At 41.3% G+C, this 22,413-nt stretch overlaps 1 protein-coding gene across 8 annotated transcripts in view; it reads left to right on the top strand.

Annotated features, from left to right (window-relative positions):
• The first annotated feature begins 15,440 nt into the window (after positions 1 to 15,440).
• GUCY1A1 (guanylate cyclase 1 soluble subunit alpha 1) overlaps positions 15,441 to 22,413 on the top strand; it is a 61,470-nt gene continuing 54,497 nt past the window's right edge. Inside the window, exons 1-2 of one of the 8 annotated variants that reach the window (XM_019441172.2) lie at positions 15,441 to 15,463; positions 16,124 to 16,197. The gene's annotated coding sequence lies outside the window, so the exon portion shown is untranslated. The other 7 variants (XM_019441169.2, XM_019441170.2, XM_019441168.2 and 4 more) reach the window with 7 other exon arrangements.

Raw genomic sequence — 22,413 nt, 5'->3', positions numbered from 1 at the left:
TGTGCTGTCACTTCCTCTTTGCATTTGGTTTTGTCTTCTAGGTCACATGTTGTCCAACAACCCAAGCTCTGGCCCAAGGTGGATAAGCACATGACCATTAAACAATTGCCAGCTACCCAGCTACTGTGCTTGCCTCCCAGGGAAGTCTTTCTTTCTCACTGTATCTAGCTTGGGCTTGTTACACTTTCCGGACATCCAGCCTGGTGAGACCTTAAAGTCTTGTTTAATTTTTTATCCAGCATCGTCTAGTGTTGTGTCCCAGGCAGGGTTTTTCTGCACATCTGCCATAGTGTTGGAAAGGGAAGACCTGTTTTATTACTTGCGTTACTTTCATAATCAGACCCAAATAGACTATTTTAACAAGTAAGAAGAGATTTGGTAAGGCACTATTTCCCTTAGGTACTATTGCCAACTATTTAAACACATTATTTTATAAATATAAAAGCAGCAGCTATAACTGTCATCTTCACAAAATGAGATTTCAACAAGTCTGCCTGTGCATAATTTGCCTATTTTTTTTTTTCAGTGTCAAAACAGAGTTAAAACAGAGTTACTCTGAAAGTTGAATTCGTCCCTTTTTTTAATCTGTGGCACAGGAGATGCCTTTTGGCCCCGTCTGGTGGGACTATCATTCAAGAGCATCTCAGTCTCCTTGGCTGCTTTTTCCAGTTTCGAGATCCATGTGCTCAGAAGGAGAAGCGTACATAAAACACTCTTACAAACAAAGCTCCAAGAAAACATCTTGGCTTTGGAAGTAAATTGCAAACCGAAAGCAAAATTGATCCCATTCAGCAGATGTTTCTGACACATTAGTAGAGCTCTCAATCTAGCTCATTAGTAGAACACATCACCAGTTGGTGAGTGTCCTGTGTTAGAATAATGAAAACAACTGGGGACACGGTCACACTGGGCTGCTTAGTGAGAGGCATATTATGCTTCTTATACCATATTTTGTGGCTTTGCATTATAATAGAGTAATGCAGGAAGCAGCAAAGTTTTTATGTTACAACACTTAAAAGGAGAGAGGATACCTTTACTGACTAAAGTATACTTTTCATTTCATTTACCATTATTTAAAAAATTAAAAATATGTCTTTGCACACAGAGGGCTCTCTTTTCTATGGGTCAGTAGGTCATGTTGCCTTGGAATGTTTCTTTTAACATTGAAGGATTGATAGATGTTCACATATTTATATTCACATATAAAAATTATCATTTTGATTAAATGCTCTCCTTTATAAGTAATATTCTATTAAGACTGTGATATTTTTAAACTGTATTTTAACCCAGCTATACGGGAACCCCTTGAGATAGTGTTGTCATCCTGTGGAGGAAGATTTCTTGGGAGTTTCACTTACAGGAGCTCTGGGATTGTTTATACATATAGTGCCTAGAGATAAAAAGTGTTAGAGAATTTTCAACTCTCTGTATAGCGCATTCATTTAATCGATGATTATTTTTTAAATGTTTATTTATTATTCAGAGAGAGAGAGAGAGTGGGGGAGTGACAGAGAGAGAGAGAGAGAGAGAGAGAGAGAGAGACCCCCAAGCAGGCTATGCATTGTTACCACAGAGCCCAATGGGGGGTTTGAACTCGTGAACAGTGAGATCATTACCTGAGCTGAAGTCGGACGCTTAACCAACTGAGCCACCTAGGTGCCCCAATGATTACTTTTTATTTTTTTAACGTTTATTTATTTTTGAGACAGAGAGAGACAGAGCATGAACGGGGGAGGGTCAGAGAGAGAGGGAGACACAGAATCGGAAACAGGCTCCAGGCTCTGAGCTGTCAGCACAGAGCCCGACGCGGGGCTTGAACTCACAGACCGTGAGGTCATGACCTGAGCTGAAGTCGGCCGCTTAACCGACTGAGCCACCCAGGCGCCCCACCAATGATTACTTTTTAACATACCTTGCTTCAAGAGAAAACAAGAAGAGATCAACCTTTATGACATTTGAAGGATTGGGAGAAAATTACCCAAGTGTGTTTTCCTTAATAGTTTCTTCTGTGAGATGCTTTGCTTACCAATATACTCCCAATGCTTTGCCTACCTCTTCAGCAATCTTCCTAGCTCTGTTCTTCCCTTCCTTCATTCCTTCTCTCTCTGTTTCCCTTTTCTTTCTATAAATACATAATTCATAGAGAACATACTACCCTTATTTAATTAACCAGTCTATTAAAAAATAGAGCTATTGACTTTTGTTCCCCACTGCTTACTTGGTAGCTTAAAACTAATGTCAAGCAAAGAATTTAAGAGAATATATACACAGTTTGAAGTGCAAGTGTTGAAAATCCAAACCTATTGCATAATTGTGTCAGGAATATGTCCCTGTTCAAAGAATTCTCAACACTACCTTGAAATATTTGTTTCTGGGCATCATACTCAACCATCAAAATGATCCACAGGTGTTTGTTAAAAAGCAGGTTTCTGGGACCTACCAGTACCCAAAGAAACTGATTTTTTTTTAAATTTTTAAATGTTTATTTATTTTTGAGAGACAGAGTGCGAGTGGGGAAGGGGCATAGAGAGAGAGAGGAGACACAGAATCTGAAGCAGGATCCAGGCTCTGAGCCGTCAACACAGAGACCGACTTGGGGCTCGAACTCAGAACAGTGAAATCAAGACCTTGAGCCAAAGCCGGACACTTGACCAATTGAGCCATTCAGGCGCCCCATCAAAGAATCTGATTTAATACATCTGAACCAGGGTTCTTTATTTTGCATAATTAAGAAGCTCTTTGGAACATAACCAGAGTAATTCACACCTCAGGATTATGAACCAGATGGCCTCAGTCTGAGTCCTGTTTCTGTCACTTGTTAGCTGTGTGCTTTTGGGAAAGTTACTTAATCTTCCTATACCTCAATTTGTCATGTGTGAAGCAAATATAATCATAGTGCTTACCTCAAAGGATTACTGGAAGAAAAGAATGACCTAATGCATGTAGTGCTTTGAACTGTGTCTGGCACATATTTAATATCTTACCATGCCAACTATTACGATTCTTCTTGACAACTAAAATGTTAGAATCCCAGAAGTCATCCATTCTTCTTTTGATAACTTTGGTTGTTGTTAATGTTTTCAAATCAACTTTATTATACAAATGTACATACGATAAAATACACTCATTTTAAGTGTGTTGTCCGATAAGTTTTAATACATGTATATACCCTCAGAACCACCGCCACAATCATGACATAAAACATTTTCATCACCCACAGAGTCACCTGTGCCCCTTTGCTGCCATCTTCCCACCCTGGCCCCAGGCAACTACTTACTAATCATCCCTCTGTCATTACGGATTAACTTTGCCCTTTCTAGAATCCCATACAAAGGCAATCATGTAGGACATGTATTCTTTTATGTCTTCCCCACTTCCCCCAGCACAATGTTTTTGAGATCTATCCTTGTTATTCTTTGTATTAGTCGTTTCTTTTTTTTTTTTTTTCTATTGCTGAGTGGTATTCCATTATATGAATATATCATAATTTGCTCATCCACTTATCTGTTGCCGGATATTTGAGTTGTTTCCAGTTTGGGGCTATTTTAAATAGTCCAGATAACCTTTGCTAGAAGCTGGCACTAGTTTTTCTATTTAAAAAAATAGTAAAATAAGAGGCTCAGAAAACAGAATCTGTCTTTATATGGTCAATTATTTTGGAAAGTCTAGAAATCTTACAAAGGCATGGTAGGGAATGGGGACTTAGCTAGAGAAGAAATAGCAATATTGAAAAATAAGTGTGTTTTGAATTAAGTTAGAATGATAGCTTAACCGTAGCTATGGACTTTTTGTTTTGTTTCCACAGACATCATATCTGTGTATGGCTGAAATGTTCCTTTTACATGTGTCAGTTTTTACTTAAATGAAATATGTTTTACAAGGTGAAGAGTTACACTCAATAAATATCTTTGAGCAAGTGTCTCAAGTGTTTCCTTTGCAGTATTCATCAACCCATTCATCTTAAGGACTTCTACATCACTGTCTCCACTCTACATTTTCTTGTCAATTTTCTGAAGTCAACAGCAGTAAATATATGGAGGTCTGTAGGCTACGACGTTGGCCGCCTTTTGAAGCGCAGTTCATCGAATACTACTGGTGCTACGTAACGATATTGGGGCTAAAAGAGTCAATGTGACTAGTACTTTAGGACATGAGCCTAGAATCTGGGGATCTGTTGTATCAGTATGTTCAACAGATTTTGCAAATATGAGAATCGAGAAAGCCGCTCCATGGCACCAAAGTACAGGGACATTACACGGACCTAGAAAAGGGTGGAATGGCATCTGTTGCAGTCTCGATGAACTGAGGATGTCCGAAATCACCAATCCGGGTTCCGTTTTGCTTCATAGTTCCTCCTTTCAATTTCTCTTTCCTCTCACATTTGATAATAAGCAGCCAGAAAAGCCCAAGCCACGCGTTCAACACTTTGCTTAGAAATCTCCGCTAAACGTTCAAATTCATTCTTTCTGCAAACCTGCAGACTCCAGTTCAGCTAAGTGTCCTGCCAGTGTATAAGGATAAGCCTTTCCTCCAGTTTCCAGTAACGGATTCGTCATCTCCATCTATGTCCTCACTGGCAGCGCTTTTAACATCATAATTCGACCAGTCAGATCACGACACGTTAAGTGCTCTGTAGAATGCTATAGGCTTTCCCAACCATGCTTCTACTTCTCCACCACGTGGGGTCCTCACTAGCAGAGTTAACAGCCATGTTTTCACTAACAGCTCATTCAAAGCAACTCAGGCTTGCCGGAAGATGGCGGCGTAGGAGGACGCGGGGCTCACAGCGCGTCCTGCCGATCACTTAGATTCCACCTACACCTGCCTAAAGAACCCAGAAAACCGCCAGAGGATTAGCAGAAGGGAGTCTCCGGAGTCAAGCGCAGACTAGAGGCCCACGGAAGAGGGTAGGAAGGGCGGCGAGGCGGTGCGCGCTCCACGGACTGGCGGGAGGGAGCCGGGGCGGAGGGGCGGCTCGCCGGCCAAGCAGAGCCCCCGAGTCTGGCTGGCAAAAGCGGAGGGGCCGGACGGACTGTGTTCCGACAGCAAGCGCGACTTAGCGTCTGGGAGGTCAGAAGTTAACAGCTCTGCTCGGAAAGCGGGAAGGCTGGAGGACAAAGGGAGGGAGAGCTGCTGAGCCCCCGGACGGCAGAGCTCAGCTTGGCGGGGAACAAAGGCGCCAGCGCCATCTCCCCCGCCCATCCCCCAGCCAAAATCCCAAAGGGAACCAGTTCCTGCCAGGGAACTTGCTCGCTCCGCGCAAACACCCAACTCTGTGCTTCTGCGGAGCCAAACCTCCGGCAGCGGATCTGACTCCCTCCCGCTGCCACAGGGCTCCTCCTGAAGTGGATCACCTAAGGAGAAGCGAGCTAAGCCTGCCCCTCCAGCCCCCGTGCACCTTGCCCACCCACCCCAGCTAATACGCCAGATCCCCAGCAACACAAGCCTGGCAGTGTGCAAGTAGCCCAGACGGGACACGCCACCCCACAGTGAATCCCACCCCTAGGAGAGGGGAAGAGAAGACACACACCAGTCTGACTGTGGCCCCAGCAGTGGGCTGGGGGCAGACATCGGGTCGGACTGCGGCCCCGCCCACTAACTCCAGTTATACACCACAGCACAGGGGAAGTGCACTGCAGGTCCTCACCACGCCAGGGACTCTCCAAAATGACCAAACGGAAGAATTCCCCTCAGAAGAATCTCCAGGAAATAACAACAGCTAATGAACTGATCAAAAAGGATTTAAATAATATAACAGAAAGTGAATTTAGAATAATAGTCATAAAATTAATCGCTGGGCTTGAAAACAGTATACAGGACAGCAGAGAATCTCTTGCCACAAAGATCAAGGGACTAAGGAACAGTCACGAGGAGTTGAAAAACGCTTTAAACGAATTGCAAAACAAAATGGAATCCACGATGGCTCGGCTTGAAGAGGCAGAGGAGAGAATAGGTGAACTAGAAGATAAAGTTATGGAGAAAGAGGAAGCTGAAAGAAAGAGAGATAAAAAAATCCAGGAGTATGAGGGGAAAATTAGAGAACTAAGTGATACACTAAAAAAAAATAATATACGCATAATTGGTATCCCAGAGGAGGAAGAGAGAGGGAAGGGTGCTGAAGGGGTACTTGAACAAATTATAGCTGAGAACTTCCCTGAACTGGGGAAGGAAAAAGGCATTGAAATCCAAGAGGCACAGAGAACTCCCTTCAGACGTAACTTGAATCGATCTTCTGCACGACATATCATAGTGAAACTGGCAAAATACAAGGATAAAGAGAAAATTCTGAAAGCAGCAAGGGATAAACGGGCCCTCACATATAAAGGGAGACCTATAAGACTCGTGACTGATCTCTCCTTTGAAACTTGGCAGGCCAGAAAGGCTTGGCACGATATCTACAGTGTGCTAAACAGAAAAAATATGCAGCCAAGAATCCTTTATCCAGCAAGTCTGTCATTTAGAATAGAAGGAGAGATAAAGGTCTTCCCAAACAAACAAAAACTGAAGGAATTTGTCACCACGAAACCAGCCCTACAAGAGATCCTAAGGGGGATCCTGTGAGACAAAGTACCAGAGACATCACTACAAGCATAAAACATACAGACATCACAATGACTCTAAACCCGTATCTTTCTATAATAACACTGAATGTAAATGGATTAAATGCGCCAACTAAAAGACATAGGGTATCAGAATGGATAAAAAAACAAGACCCATCTATTTGCTGTCTACAAGAGACTCATTTTAGATCTGAGGACACCTTTAGATTGAGAGTGAGGGGATGGAGAACTATTTATCATGCTCCTGGAAGCCAAAAGAAAGCTGGAGTAGCCATACTTATATCAGACAAACTAGACTTTAAATTAAAGGCTGTAACAAGAGATGAAGAAGGGCATTATATAATAATCACAGGGTCTATCCACCAGGAAGAGCTAACTATTATAAATGTCTATGCGCCAAATACCCGAGCCCCCAGATATATAAAACAATTACTCATAAACATAAGCAACCTTATTGATAAGAATGTGGTAATTGCAGGGGACTTTAACACTCCACTTACAGAAATGGATAGATCATCTAGACACACAGTCAATAAAGAAACAAGGGCCCTGAATGATACATTGGATCAGATGGACTTGACAGATATATTTAGAACTCTGCATCCCAAAGCAACAGAATATACTTTCTTCTCGAGTGCACATGGAACATTCTCCAAGATAGATCATATACTGGGTCACAAAACAGCCCTTCATAAGTTTACAAGAATTGAAATTATACCATGCATACTTTCAGACCACAATGCTATGAAGCTTGAAATCAACCACAGGAAAAAGTCTGGAAAACCTCCAAAAGCATGGAGGTTAAAGAACACCCTACTAACGAATGAGTGGGTCAACCAGGCAATTAGAGAAGAAATTAAAACATATATGGAAACAAACGATAATGAAAATACAACAATCCAAACGCTTTGGGATGCAGCGAAGGCAGTCCTGAGAGGAAAATACATTGCAATCCAGGCCTATCTCAAGAAACAAGAAAAATCCCAAATACAAAATCTAACAGCACACCTAAAGGAAATAGAAGCAGAACAGCAAAGGCAGCCTAAACCCAGCAGAAGAAGAGAAATAATAAAGATCAGAGCAGAAATAAACAATATAGAATCTAAAAAAACTGTAGAGCAGATCAACGAAACCAAGAGTTGGTTTTTTTGAAAAAATAAACAAAATTGACAAACCTCTAGCCAGGCTTCTCAAAAAGAAAAGGGAGATGACCCAAATAGATAAAATCATGAATGAAAATGGAATGATTACAACCAATCCCTCAGAGATACAAACAATTATCAGGGAATACTATGAAAAATTATATGCCAGCAAATTGGACAACCTGGAAGAAATGGACAAATTCCTAAACACCCACACTCTTCCAAAACTCAATCAGGAGGAAACAGAAAGCTTGAACAGACCCATAACCAGCGAAGAAATTGAATCGGTTATCAAAAATCTCCCAACAAATAAGAGTCCAGGACCAGATGGCTTCCCAGGGGAGTTCTACCAGACATTTAAAGCAGAGATAATACCTATCCTTCTCAAGCTATTCCAAGAAATAGAAAGGGAAGGAAAACTTCCAGACTCATTCTATGAAGCCAGTATTACTTTGATTCCTAAACCAGACAGAGACCCAGTAAAAAAAGAGAACTACAGGCCAATATCCCTGATGAATATGGATGCAAAAATTCTTAATAAGATACTAGCAAATCGAATTCAACAGCATATAAAAAGAATTATTCACCATGATCAAGTGGGATTCATTCCTGGGATGCAGGGCTGGTTCAACATTCGCAAATCGATCAACGTGATACATCACATTAACAAAAAAAAAGAGAAGAACCATATGATCCTGTCAATCGATGCAGAAAAGGCCTTTGACAAAATCCAGCACCCTTTCTTAATAAAAACCCTTGAGAAAGTCGGGATAGAAGGAACATACTTAAAGATCATAAAGGCCATTTATAAAAAGCCCACAGCTAACATCATCCTCAACGGGGAAAAACTGAGAGCTTTTTCCCGAGATCAGGAACACTACAGGGATGCCCACTGTCACCGCTGCTGTTTAATATAGTGCTGGAAGTTCTAGCATCAGCAATCAGACAACAAAAGGAAATCAAAGGCATCAAAATTGGCAAAGATGAAGTCAAGCTTTCGCTTTTTGCAGATGACATGATATTATACATGGAAAATCCGATAGACTCCACCAAAAGTCTGCTAGAATTGATACATGAATTTAGCAAAGTCACAGGATACAAAATCAATGTGCAGAAATCAGTTGCATTCTTATACACTAACAATGAAGCAACAGAAAGACAAATGAAGAAACTGATCCCATTCACAATTGCACCAAGAAGCATAAAATACCTAGGAATAAATCTAACCAAAGATGTAAAAGATCTGTATGCTGAAAACTATAGAAAGCTTATGCAGGTAATTGAAGAAGATATAAAGAAATGGAAAGACATTCCCTGCTCATGGATTGGAAGAATAAATATTGTCAAAATGTCAATACTACCCAAAGCTATCTACACATTCAATGCAATCCCAATCAAAATTGCACCAGCATTCTTCTCGAAACTAGAACAAGCAATCCTAAAATTCATATGGAACCACAAAAGGCCCCGAATAGCCAAAGTAATTTTGAAGAAGAAGACCAAAGCAGGAGGCATCACAATCCCAGACTTTAGCCTCTACTACAAAGCTGTCATCATCAAGACAGCATGGTATTGGCATAAAAACAGACACATAGACCAATGGAATAGAATAGAAACCCCAGAACTAGACCCACAAACGTATGGCCAACTCATCTTTGACAAAGCAGGAAAGAACATCCAATGGAAAAAAGACAGTCTCTTTAACAAATGGTGCTGGGAGAACTGGACAGCAACATGCAGAAGGTTGAAACTAGACCACTTTCTCACACCATTCACAAAAATAAACTCAAAATGGATAAAGGACCTGAATGTGAGACAGGAAACCATCAAAACCTTAGAGGAAAAAGCAGGAAAAGACCTCTCTGACCTCAGCCGTAGCAATCTCTTACTCGGCACATCCCCAAAGGCAAGGGAATTAAAAGCAAAAGTGAATTACTGGGACCTTATGAAGATAAAAAGCTTCTGCACAGCAAAGGAAACAACCAACAAAACTAAAAGGCAACCAACAGAATGGGAAAAGATATTTGCAAATGACACATCGGACAAAGGGCTAGTATCCAAAATCTATAAAGAGCTCATCAAACTCCTCACCCGAAAAACAAATAACCCAGTGAAGAAATGGGCAGAAAACATGAATAGACACTTCTCTAAAGAAGACATCCGGATGGCCAACAGGCACATGAAAAGATGTTCAACGTCGCTCCTTATCAGGGAAATACAAATCAAAACCACACTCAGATACCACCTCACGCCAGTCAGAGTGGCCAAAATGAAGAAATCAGGAGACTATAGATGCTGGAGAGGATGTGGAGAAACAGGAACCCTCTTGCACTGTTGGTGGGAATGCAAATTGGTGCAGCCGCTCTGGAAAGCAGTGTGGAGGTTCCTCAGAAAATTAAAAATAGACCTACCCTATGACCCAGCAATAGCACTGCTAGGAATTTATCCAAGGGATACAGGAGTACTGATGCATAGGGGCACCTGTACCCCAATGTTTATAGCGGCACTCTCAACAATAGCCAAATTATGGAAAGAGCCTAAATGTCCATCAACTGATGAATGGATAAAGAAATTGTGGTTTATATACACAATGGAATACTACGTGGCAATGAGAAAAAATGAAATATGGCCTTTTGTAGCAACATGGATGGAACTGGAGAGTGTGATGCTAAGTGAAATAAGCCATACAGAGAAAGACAGATACCATATGGTTTCACTCTTATGTGGATCCTGAGAAACATAACAGAAACCCATGGGGGAGGGGAAGGAAAAAAAAAAAAAAAAAAAAAGAGGTTAGAGTGGGAGAGAGCCAAAGCATTAGAGACTGTTAAAAACTGAGAACAAACTGAGGGTTGATGGGGGGGGGGGGGGAGGGAGGGCAGGGTGGGAGGGAGGGCAGGGTGGGTGATGGGTATTGAGGAGGGCACCTTTTGGGATGAGCACTGGGTGTTGTATGGAAACCAATTTGACAGTAAATTTCATATATTAAAAAAAAAAAAAACACACATTAATCAAAATAGGCAAGAAGTTAGATGTATCGGCAAATTGTTTGCAATAAAAAAGTTAGCAACATTTATAGAAGAAATGCAAAGTTGATTAACCCATTATATATTAAAGGTTGCAGGATTCAAATTCAGTATTCAAAAACTTACTGTATTTCTGTGTAAACAGTGAAATAAAAAATACTTTTCTTAACTACAAAAAAAAAAAAACAAAAAAAACAAAGCAACTCAGGCTTTTAAAAAATCATATTCAATAAAATCCTTGCAGGCTTTGCTGATGCCCCATTTCAAAGCCACTTCCCCATTTCTAGGTGTTACCACCGCAGTTCACTCTCCAGTACCAATGTTGCCCACTGCTGCTGCAACAAATACCTGCAAACCTAGTTGCTTGAAACAAACAAACTGAGACTCTGAAATGAGTCTCATCAGATTAAAAATCAAAATATTGGCAGGGCTGCTTCTTTTCTGGAGGACTTCAGGGAGAATAGGATTTCTTACCTTAATCCCGTTTCTAGAGGCTGCACACATCCCTTGGTAATAACCCCTTTGCATCTTCCAGCCCAGCAATTGCTGGTCAGGTCTTTCTACACTGCATCCCGCTGACTCTAACCCTGACTGTCTTGTCTCCATTTTTCATTAAAAAATATTTTTTTAATGTTTATTTATTTTTGAGAAAGAGAGAGACAGAGTGTGAGCAGGGGAGGGGCAGAGAGAGAAGAGAGGGAAACACAGAATCTGAAGCAGGCTCCAGGGTCCGAGCTGTCAACACAGAGCCCAACGCCGGGCTCAAACTCATGAGCCATGAGATCAGGACCTGAGCCAAAGTCGGATGCTTTACTGACTGAACCACCCAGGCTCCCCTCCAGTTTTCATTTATAAGGACCCTTGCGATTACAGTGTGTCATATGGCTCATCTAAGATAATCTCCCCATCTCAAGGTCAGTTGATTAGCAACCTTTTTTAAAAAAAAAATTTTTTTCTTTTTCCTTTTAAAGTTTATTTATTTATTTTGAGAGAGAGAGAGAGAGAGAGAGAGAGAGAGAGAGAGAGAGAGAGATACAGCAGGGAGAGGGGCAGAGGGAGAGAGACAGAATCCCAAGCAGGCTGCACGCTGTCAGCACAGGAGCCCCATGCATGGCTGGAACTCATGAACCATGAGATCATGGCTTAAGCCGAAATCGAGAGTCAGATGCTCAACCAACTGAGCCACCCAGGCACCCCAAGCAATCTTAATTCTATGTGCAACCTAATTTCCCCTTGCCATATTGTAACATAGTCATAGTTTTCAGGGATGGCATGGGCATCTTTGGGCAAGGAGGGCACATTATTCTGCCTACCACCCTATTTACTGATAACAAACACCATCTGAGACAACATGGTGAACGTTTCTGTCACCATTAGAATCTCTTGGAGTCCAAACTGCTTCATGAATGTCTATACCAGAGCTGGAAATTTAGGGACTCCAACTCTACATGGCCTTTTCCTAATTAATACTTCACATTCTAAAAGGGACATTTTGGAGTACTAACATGGCCCCCATAATTACAAGTTACTAATGTAAAGTCTGTCTAACTAGTTGTATTTCAAACGAATTGAAAGTAAATAAGCGTAAATAAACATTTAAAAAATTTAGGAAGTAAATAATCTTAAGAAGGAAGAAAAAAAGAGTAATAAAGGGGAAAAAGATAATGAAGTTATCTTTCTTGTGTTTGACAAGTTATCCTGATTTGATAAACAGTACAATCAAGTAGTTTGTTTGCTAAAAAATAAAGTGAAGCTCTGCCTGTGACATATATTTAAAAAGGATATAAAATACAAAAGTATACAATGTTTCTCATATCTTCCCTCCTGCCACATTGCGCCCGCCCCCCCTCATTTCTCTCTCAATTCCCTTTGGTTTATGAAGTTGTGTTTGGTTCTTAAGTGGACCAAGAAGCCAGCAGAGATGACTTAATTAGTCTCATTACTTTATTTAAACTGACTTGGTAATAATATTCCAGAAAAAAAAAAAAAGATGCTCGTTCTCAAAATTCCTAGATTTCAACAGATTCATGCAACCTGTTTCTAGGTCTAGCATACTAAATGCATTGATATTAGATCAGGGCTTCTCGAACTTTAATATGCATAAGACTCACCTGAAGATGTTGTGAAATGAATATTCTGATTCAGTAGGTTTGGAGTGAGGTCCAAGGGTCTGTATTTCTGACAAGAAGACAGGTCATGCTGATATTGCTGATATCTTGAGTAGCAAGGCGTTAGATCACACGTCTGGTTGCCATTGTCATTTGTAAGTGTGCAAAGAATACACATTTAAATGTTTCTGTGCTATCATCAATTGTGGATACAGGAAAAACAAAGCATTTTGAGAAGAAAAACTTGAGCTTTTCTGCCAAAGCTGACAAGAATACCAAGGATTGCTTTCAACCAAATATTTGTCCTTGTTAACATTTTTATTAAGTTGTCATGACAACTTTCTGATTCTCAATAAAGTGGAGACAAGTAGGCTTTAACCTACACATTATAAGACAGAAGAGCAGACCTGGAAGATGATGAAACACTCATATATGCATTTAGCCACTCAATAATTATTTTACTGAATCCCTCTTAGGAACCGTATACATTGCTACGCACTTAGCTACAAAGATTCCTTCCATAACAGCAGGGAACTCTTAACCTTTTGTCAGGGCGTATCAAACATTCAGATTAGAACATGTTTTTCACAATCACCCGGCACCCTAGATTGGCTGCTTTTCCCACACACCCCATTGCCTGGAAGTCGTAAAAGATGGGAGAAGGAGAATACAAGCTGAGAGTCTACCCTTGGTAAAACTGGTAGGCCCCTGCAGAGAGGACTGAAGTTAAACGTACTATGGATTCTGGTGTGCTATGGGATACCAGGATGGTAAAGGCAGAGAAGAATGGGTTAAGCAAGTCGTGTTCCAGGATGAAAGGAATATTGACAAGAGTAATGCCAGTAAAGGAACACAAAAACACAAACGCTGTTTTTATACAAGTCTTCCGTGCAGCAACTAGAAGACAGGCCAATGAGATCATTTGGCCCCAACTGATGTTTCCACTTTATCTTCCTATACTTTTTTTTTTTTTCCCATTTGCTTGGCATTTCTACCTAATGGCATCACTCTCTGTTTCTTGAATATTGGTCTTGATGCCTTCCCACCTCCATGCCCTTCTTCACAAGTTTCCCTTGGCCCAAAAACAAAACAAAATGAACAGACATTTCCTGTATTTCATCTTTTCTTAAAGATGACCAAACTTTTAAGGCCTAACTCTAATGCTGCTCTGTTAAGAAGTATTTCTCCTGTCAGAAGATAGCTGTTTGTCCTCTGAGCTTCCACATCATCAAATTTATTTTTTAACAATTATAGTAAGGGCCCTCTTCTAATGATGGTGTCCACTGAAAGAAAGCCAACCCCACAGTAGGTTGTCTTACTGAGGACTATAGCCTGGGACATAGTATTTCAGATTGCTCCGAAGAATTACTTCAAAGCTTGTTAGCTACAGAGAATTATATATACAAAAGGGAAAGGGGTACATGTGCTCACAAGTACTTCTCCAGATACTTGTACATCATAAGGTATAATTCAGTCGTAAAAATATGTATATACAGTTGTAAAATATAATGTAGTTATAAATGTAATATAGTTGTAAAAATTAAGGTTTTGTGCTTTCTACATAGACACAATGAAGATCCTTAGTCATCTCAATACATTATGTATCTATCATATCCGGTTGTGTAAAAATATTGTTTGCGTGCCTCTACCTAACTGGTTTTCCAGTTCTTCCTGTTCTTCATTTCTCCTTGAGATCGCTTGAGACAATCACACAATGCTAACAGAGTCACCTACTGCAGTTTTAGTGAACAATGCATTACTTGGTATTTATTTTTATTTTTTATTCTAGGTCTTAAATTCTAAGAGCACTGAAGACAAAAGCCCTACTGACTTAAGACATTTTCATGGGTTGGTTATAGGGGAAGAGAAGGTTTCAGATATGGTAGAACCAAAAAAATTCAAATTTATAGCTCTGAACTTTTTGCCTGATACTAAGGCAAAGTTTATTTAAATGCCTTTTTTAAAAAAATTAAATGACTTTTTTTCCCCTTCTTTGCTTATTCTGACTAATGTCTGCCATGAGGAGAGCATAGTCGACAAGGCTGGGAGAAAATTTTGCAAATGTGGTGAATCTAACATGAGACCAGATTATGTGGTGGGGTTTGGGAGAGATTTAAGAATTGTAGATAACCAAGAACAATGTTTCAGAGTTACTGAATTTGAAGAAGGATCACACGGTAATCATGATTAATTATGAATTCACAACGAAATAGCATAATGACATTTTTAAGTCAGAAAATTGACTCAAAATCAATATCAGAATTTATTTTTCTGTGCTGGGATACACACACACCCAGCAGAACTAAATGCACTGAACCAAGCTGTATCAGAACTCTATTGGGAAGATGGTATATACTGTGCAACCATAAGGTTGCATTTGCAAAGGCGTAGATTGTTTTTAAACCTTTAAACCAGGACAGGAAAACCATCTGTGCTGAGATTAACTTCTCAGCAGAAATGTTGGAGGTTTTAACTACTGAAAACGACAGATCTTCCGGAGCAATGCATGGTGGAGAAGATTTGGGGGGCGGAGGGGGGAGCAGATTTTCCTTGAGTTCCCTCCTTTTGTTTTTGTTTTGTTTGTTTCTCTTTCTTTGTCCCTGTCCCTTCGTCTCAGTCTCCACACAGTAAGTGCTGGGATGGCGATGTGACGGCTGGAGAGGCCAGGACTCAGGTCCCCAGCCCTAGTCTGGGCGTAGTGGGTGGGACTCCAACACTGAGCTGATTTTCCAAAGCAGGTTTTTTCGAAGCTTTCCGACAGTTTCGCTGCTCTCGATCCCAGGCAAAAAGCCGAGAGCAGCTGGGGAGCCGCCCTAGGCGACCCATACCTGCGGCAGGCTGGGTCGGGGGAGAAGGGGCGGGGAGCGTCACGAGCCTCGGCAGGACCCAGACCCTGAGTGACCTCACCATGGTGCGTTTTAGTCGCTACTTTCTTTTTCAGTCTTTCGGTGCAGAGAAGGGGAGGGATTCTGAAAAGAACTTGAATGCAGTAGGGAAAGGGATTATAAGGGATCCTTCGGGGTCAGCAGACAGATACGGAGACAGGGAGGGACCACGGCCAGAACCGATTGAGTGTTTGGGAGCAGCGCGGGGAATACGGTTTGCAAGGCACGTCGCGTCCCGCCCAGCCTGTTGAGCAGGTAGACGGGAGTGAGCCCGAGCGTGAGTACCGCGGTCGCCTGTGCGGTAGGTGCACTCGAGCACGGACTGACAGGTGCCGCTGTAGGGTCCCCTCTCCCGCTCACCCTCGCTGGTTCCTGACGCCCACTCTCTTTCTGCGTTGGCAGTGGGGATTTGCGAGGCGCGCCCAGGAGCTGCCGGAGATCCCGAAACGCAGCCGCGAGGTCTGGGAAGCCAGCGAGTAAGTGGTCGTTGCGCGCCCACGCGGGTCGGGGCTCCCCAGAGGGGCAGGCCATCTGCCGGGGCTCCAGGGCTGGGTTCGTCCCCCTTCTCCTCCCTGGGGAGACTTCCATGCGCTCCCAGCTGCTCAGCCCCCGGGGGCCGGGGCGCGGTTCCCACGCTGGGGAGGAGCGAGGGAGCAGAGGAGACGGCGCCCGGGGGCCCGGCTCAGGGCCCGGGGGAGCTGCGGGGCCAGAGGGAAGAGGACTGAGGGGGTAGGCGCCGGGCCGCGCAGCGCCAGCGGCCGGGCTCGCACGGCCGGGGCGTGAGAACGCGCGGGGCGCGCTGGGGCCGCTGCTCTCCCACGGCCGGGGCGCCCGGGCCTCCGGCGCACGCGAGGTTCAGCTGCGGCAGAGCAAAGGGCGGCGGGGACCTCAGAGCCGGCCGGGGCTCGAGGCCGCGCCCCGGCTTTACCGCAACTTCACCCCGCCGGCTGCTGCGTGGGCGAGCCAATCGCCCTTCTGGAGAGCAAACCGCGAACGATTGCTGAATTGCTTAGACAAAGCATCCAGCAAACTTCCAGCCGGGCTGCTCGGGGCTCGACCGAAGAGTAAGTGTGTGCGTGTGCGTGTGCGTGTGTGTGTGTGCCCGCGCGCGCGCGCGCGCTCGCGGTCTAATTTGGCAGTCTAATTTCTGTTTTCATTGTGACCGCCGCGCTTCGGGGTAATGGTAAGCAGGGGATCACAGCAGCCTCTGCGCGTCGGGTCTGTGGCTGCAGCCTGTAGTGGTGAGCTGAGCAGCTTCGCTGTGGCGGTCGGTCGTGCGAGGGGCTGCGGTGCATCGTGATCATGTGATTCAGGCTATGGATTTCGTGCGTCTTTCTTTTGCTCGCTTATTTTCATATGGTTCTTCCTTCATTTTGCACTTGATAAAACAGTTTGTGTCTTCTGAAATAAACCACAGTGAACCTCTCACTTAACGGTAACTGGTCAAAGGCACCTTGGTTTACAATATATTGAAAATCCGTCTGAGTTTTAAATAGAAGAGGAGCTCTCTCTCTCTCTAGATATCTATATACATATGGGTTTTTTTGAGCTTTTGTTTTGTATCAGTAGTGATTTTTTTCAGGCTCAGCCCTCCATTGGTGGTATCATTAAAGGTCTACCTACTTACTTGAACTAGTCTTGGTGGGAACGTCATTAACCCTCTGGTGACAGATACATAAACGTTGAAGCACTTAATGGTGGAGATTTTCATATCTTGGTTCATAGTGCAGAAGTAATCTGTTGCTTTTCCGAAAATGGCTATGTTTTCTTTTCAAGAGGGGTCATTTCAGGTGCTATGTTATGAAGAGTGGTAAAAATCAAGAGCAACAAAAATATCACAACAGTATGAAAATCTAAAATTTCGAAGCAAACTTTAATTTGTCAAAAAGCCATATAAACTCTATTGCTTTTTTTGTGAGATGGTCTGTGTTCTGTTTAGTTATTAACCAACTCAAGTCTGTATATCTGCTTCAAAGGGTCATGCAGCCCCTGATACTGTATTTAAACATTTGAGTCGCTCTATTTTTAGGTGGTAGTCCAGAGGGATCTTTGACTCAACAGAAAAATAAGAACTACAAAGTTAAAATATATAAGCTTTACTTCTTGTCACAACAATAGGCTTTCTACATAAAGACTGCAGACATAAAGTAGGAAAATTCTAGAATAATTAGCGTTGTAATATTTAAACATTTCATATAACACTTGCATGTTTTTAAATGTATCAGGCAACTTAGGTTGGTGAAGTTTGTTTAGTAGAAATTTGTGATGAATAGATAGGTACATTCTGTTTCTTCTTGTACTGGGAGATCTCTTTCTAGTGTATGACATAGAAAATAAAAATTATATTTTTCTCTATTTGGAACCCAACAAAAAGATAAAGTGCTTATACATGGTGTGGTGTTTCAAAGTATGTGAATATAAATAATGTCTTAAAGGCCCTTCCAGGTATAATATATCTAAGATAGTTTTCTGTCATTTAGAGAATGTGAAAGAAACTGTAAAGGTATTTGACTTATATCTGGCAACACCAAAGGAGAAAGAAATGTGGTAAACTTCAAAGCCTTAGTCCTTATATCTCTTATAACTATGGTTTATGAAACAATTTTGTTCTAAGGTGTCATTTTGAAAAACTGTTTTAATTAATATTGCACTAAAAGCTAAAGAAGTGATTAAACCATTATCATATGATTATGAATATGTCAATAAGATATGTTTGTGCCTAAATGTTAGCTGTTTTGTTGCAGACATTTTTCAAACAAAAAAGCCTAAAATCTTTAGTTAATATCATTTTTTTTTATAAATTAAGATTAGATAACCTTGAATTTTGTCAGAAACCATGTCAGGGAAATTAAATCTTATATTTACACTTATACATTACATTTGCTAACAATTCATAATGACTATAGAGGGGATAATACTGATTTTTTTTACAAGTTAGTTTAAAACAATATAGATACCCAAAATGTCTGTAGTTAGTATTTTTTCAAAAATAGAAAAAAATTCAAATTAGCCTTAATGAATTTTTCCAGGTAAAGAGAAGTGGAAAGCTAAAGCAGTATTTGAATAAAGCAAAAAGCATGTTATTGATGGGAAAGTATTTTGGAGGAAATTAGTTATTCAGAATATTTTCTATATGTCAGATTTGCCAGGAAGTTGCTTAGCTTTTCTCTTTCATTTGCTAGGATATATAACTTTTATGGCACTAATTTTTACACCATTTGATTATAAATATTCATCTAAAAGTTGTTTAAGCAACTTTTCTTAAACATCACTACTTATTATTTTTCTGCATATTTGCAGAAAGATATTTTCTTTGTAAAATATTAATAATTGCAATAGTTTTTAGTCTCCAGAACATCTAGATTTATTCAGTAAGTATTTATTAGGTGTTTATCCAATAAGTTTGTTTTGAGTATCTCTATCTTGACTTGATACAATAAGAACTTTGGGCAATTTTAGGGCTTTCTATGAACAAATTTAGTTGTTCATAGACTAGTTGACTTATTTGGGGTTGGGATAAGTTTTTGGCTATCCTGAATCATATTTGCTTATTTTATTTCTTTCAAACAGTTTGGAAGTGTCTGACCTATTTCATATTTTTTTTCTCTTTCCTGGGTTCAAGCCAACAGATTTTATCTTCCTATAGCCATGAGGGTTATTGAGTATGAATAGTTATTTGCAAGGAGTGAAGATAGGCCAGCTTCTTCCTCAGCCTACAGTAGAAGAGAATGATTATCTTATAAAATCTGAGGGTCTCTGGTCATGATTCCCCCTTGTTACAAAAATGTGATTTTAACTGCTTGTAGTTACTCATGTCAATGACCTGAAATGCTTTCTGGCAATTCATACTTTTTTATAAAATGTACTCTCCCTTTCAGAAAATCAAAGGCAGCTAAAATTAATTAACTCACAGACCACCTCCTCCTCCTCAGTGTAGTAGGAATTAGCAAGAAGCCAACAGAAGACGATGGCTTTGAGAGGGAGCACCCTGGGGAAAGGAAGTTGGGCGAAGAAAAACTTCTTAATCCTGAAATTTTTTCCAGGTCTGACCTGTCTACATATATATCTCCTTTGTCTGCATCACACTGCATTAAAAATTCCTGTTAATATGTCTGTATTGCCTACCAGACTCCCATCTCTTTCAGGATATTCAAGCGTTGGATCCACAGTGCCTGGTACATAGTAGGTGTCTAATAAGATTAATTATGTTGTCTTTGTAATGATTGAATTAAGGTTTTTTTATGTCTTGATGCTATAAGTTATTTTGTTTAAGGATATAATTTTTTAAAAAATATATTTGTTTTCCACTGACCTTCTGTGGAATATTATGGTCTTCATCATCCAGAGACACTGCTGTGCTTTTCTCTCATGGCATGCAGTCTGTTCAGAACTGCTTGTAAACTGTTATTTCTTTTATCATCATCCAGTTACCCTTTATCTTTTTTTTTTTTTTTAAGTTTATTTATTTTTGAGAGAGAGAGACAGAAAGCAGGGGAGGGGCAGAGACAGAGGGAGACAGAGAATCAATCCCAAGCAGGCTCTGTGCTGTCAGCCCAGAGCCCGACACGGGGCTCAAACCCACAGACTGTGAGATCATGACCTGAGCCGAAACCAAGCGTCAGACACTTAACCGTGTGAGCCACCCAGGTGCCTCTACCCTCTATCTTTTTAAATTTACATCCTTCACTCATGTTACCCTCGCCCCATTACCAGTGCTTTTTGATATCCTGAACATTCTCCTTTCCTCAGGAATCTAAAATAATGAAGGGTTTTCATCAGCTGTCATTGTTCGAAGACTCATTCAACATCTACGAGTCTGGCTTTCACAGCACCTTGGCCTGTTCTACTTCTGCTGGTCTCCTGGAGTCTGCTGGTATTTACCCATCTGGGTCTTCTCGTTGCTCAGGATTGCCCCAGCTGAACAGAAAGCTAAGAGTTTCGTGTCCTTTCTTCCACAGCCTCTTATCCTTCCGATCCTTCCACTCATGCACAACTACCCAACATCCTTCTCTCCCGTTATTGTTCATTGGCCACGCCCAATTTGCGCATGTTTTCCTCTCTTTACTCACCACACTCATCTTGGACAGCAATGTCAACTCTGCTGCAGACTTCAGATCTCTAGCCACTGTACCTACCAGAATCTAGTTCATTCTGACTTCAGCTTAAGGGATGATTAACAGTGCTAGGAAGTTCTTTTATCCTCTCTTGGATAATTCCGTATCAAATTCTCCATCGTGCTTGTTTTAGATGTTTCCAGGTTTTCCAGCCCACCCACATTATCCTGATTTTTTTCATTCTTAGTGGATGACCTTATGTCCAGATTCACAGAGAATAGTAAGATCAGTCTAGGCAAACTATTTGTCAGGAATTATCTGGAACTTAGGAGGCATTTCTTTATTTGACCCATCCTAAGCATAAGAACTATTTTATTTTGTTTTATTTTTAATTTTTTAATGTTTCTATTTATTTTTGAGAGAGAGAGAAGAAGAGAGAGAGACAGAGCATGAGCAGGGGAGGGGCAGAGAGAGAGGGAGACACAGACTCTGAAGCAGGCTCCAGGCTCTGAGCTGTCAGCACAGAGCCCAATGCGGGGCTCGAACTCGTGAACCGTAAGATCATGACCTGAGCTGAAGTCAGACAATTAACTGACTGAGCCACCCAGGTGCCCCAAGAATCCTTTTCTTATATTGAATGAAACTATTTAACACTGCAATATTCGTATCCTGATTTTTACGTCTTAGAGCACTTATACAAAATGCTTTTATATATGACAACTCCTGTGTCTCTATGGTAATATCCGGTTCATTCAACTCATCCTTAATTGACACGGTTTGTAAGTCTTATCATCAGGGAATTTCTCTTTTGGATGCATTCGTGTTTTTCTTAAAATGTGGTGCCCCGAGCTAAACATGGATGAGTGGACGGATATCATTGGATATATCTGATTATCTCCTCTGGATACCATATAGTAAATCATCCTAAAAATCGAATCTGTTTTTCCCCCCACTTTTTTTTACATCCACACTGTACTGTTTAATTATACATCCTTTTATCCATACTCTTCTGAAGATACACTTCTACTCAATTATACATTTGGCCACTTAAGTTGGGACTTTTAAAGATGCTGCAATTAAATTTAATTTTTACCTTTAGTTAGCCTGTTGTTCCAGAAGGTCAAGGTATTTTTGGATTCTGATTCCTTGATGAAGATTAGCCATTCTTCCCAATTCAGAGGCCGTAACAGATTTGATTATGATACAGTTAATGTCTTCATCCAAGTAACTGTTACAAATGCTAACTGGAAGGACATCTGTCACGATCCTAGATACCTTCCTCTTCTTTATATGAGTCCGTGAGTTAGTAGTCCTCTTTACATGGATGTCCAACCAGTTACATCGTCAAGTAACTCTCTTTCTTTGGAGTTTGCATTCCTTCGTGTGGCCCAGGAGTGACAGGTGATAGACTTGGTCAAACTTCTTTCTAAAATGCATTTCCACTTTCTGCAGAATAGATCCCAAGTACCCTTATTAAGAACAAAAGGAAGGGGCGCCTGGGTGGCTCAGTCGGTTAAGCGTCCGACTCCAGCTCAGGTCATGATCTCACCGTCCGTTAGTTCGAGCCCCGCATCGGGCTCTGGGCTGACAGCTCAGAGCCTGGAGCCTGCTTCAGTTTCTGTGTCTCCCTCTCTCTCT

The sequence above is a fragment of the Panthera pardus genome, unplaced genomic scaffold, assembly GCF_024362965.1.
Source record: "Panthera pardus isolate Hobbes unplaced genomic scaffold, ASM2436296v1 HiC_scaffold_13, whole genome shotgun sequence".
In the NCBI taxonomy this organism is placed as follows: Eukaryota; Metazoa; Chordata; class Mammalia; order Carnivora; family Felidae; genus Panthera; species Panthera pardus.
Note: the sequence above shows the minus strand (reverse complement) of the source record. Positions and strands in the feature narration are given on the sequence as shown.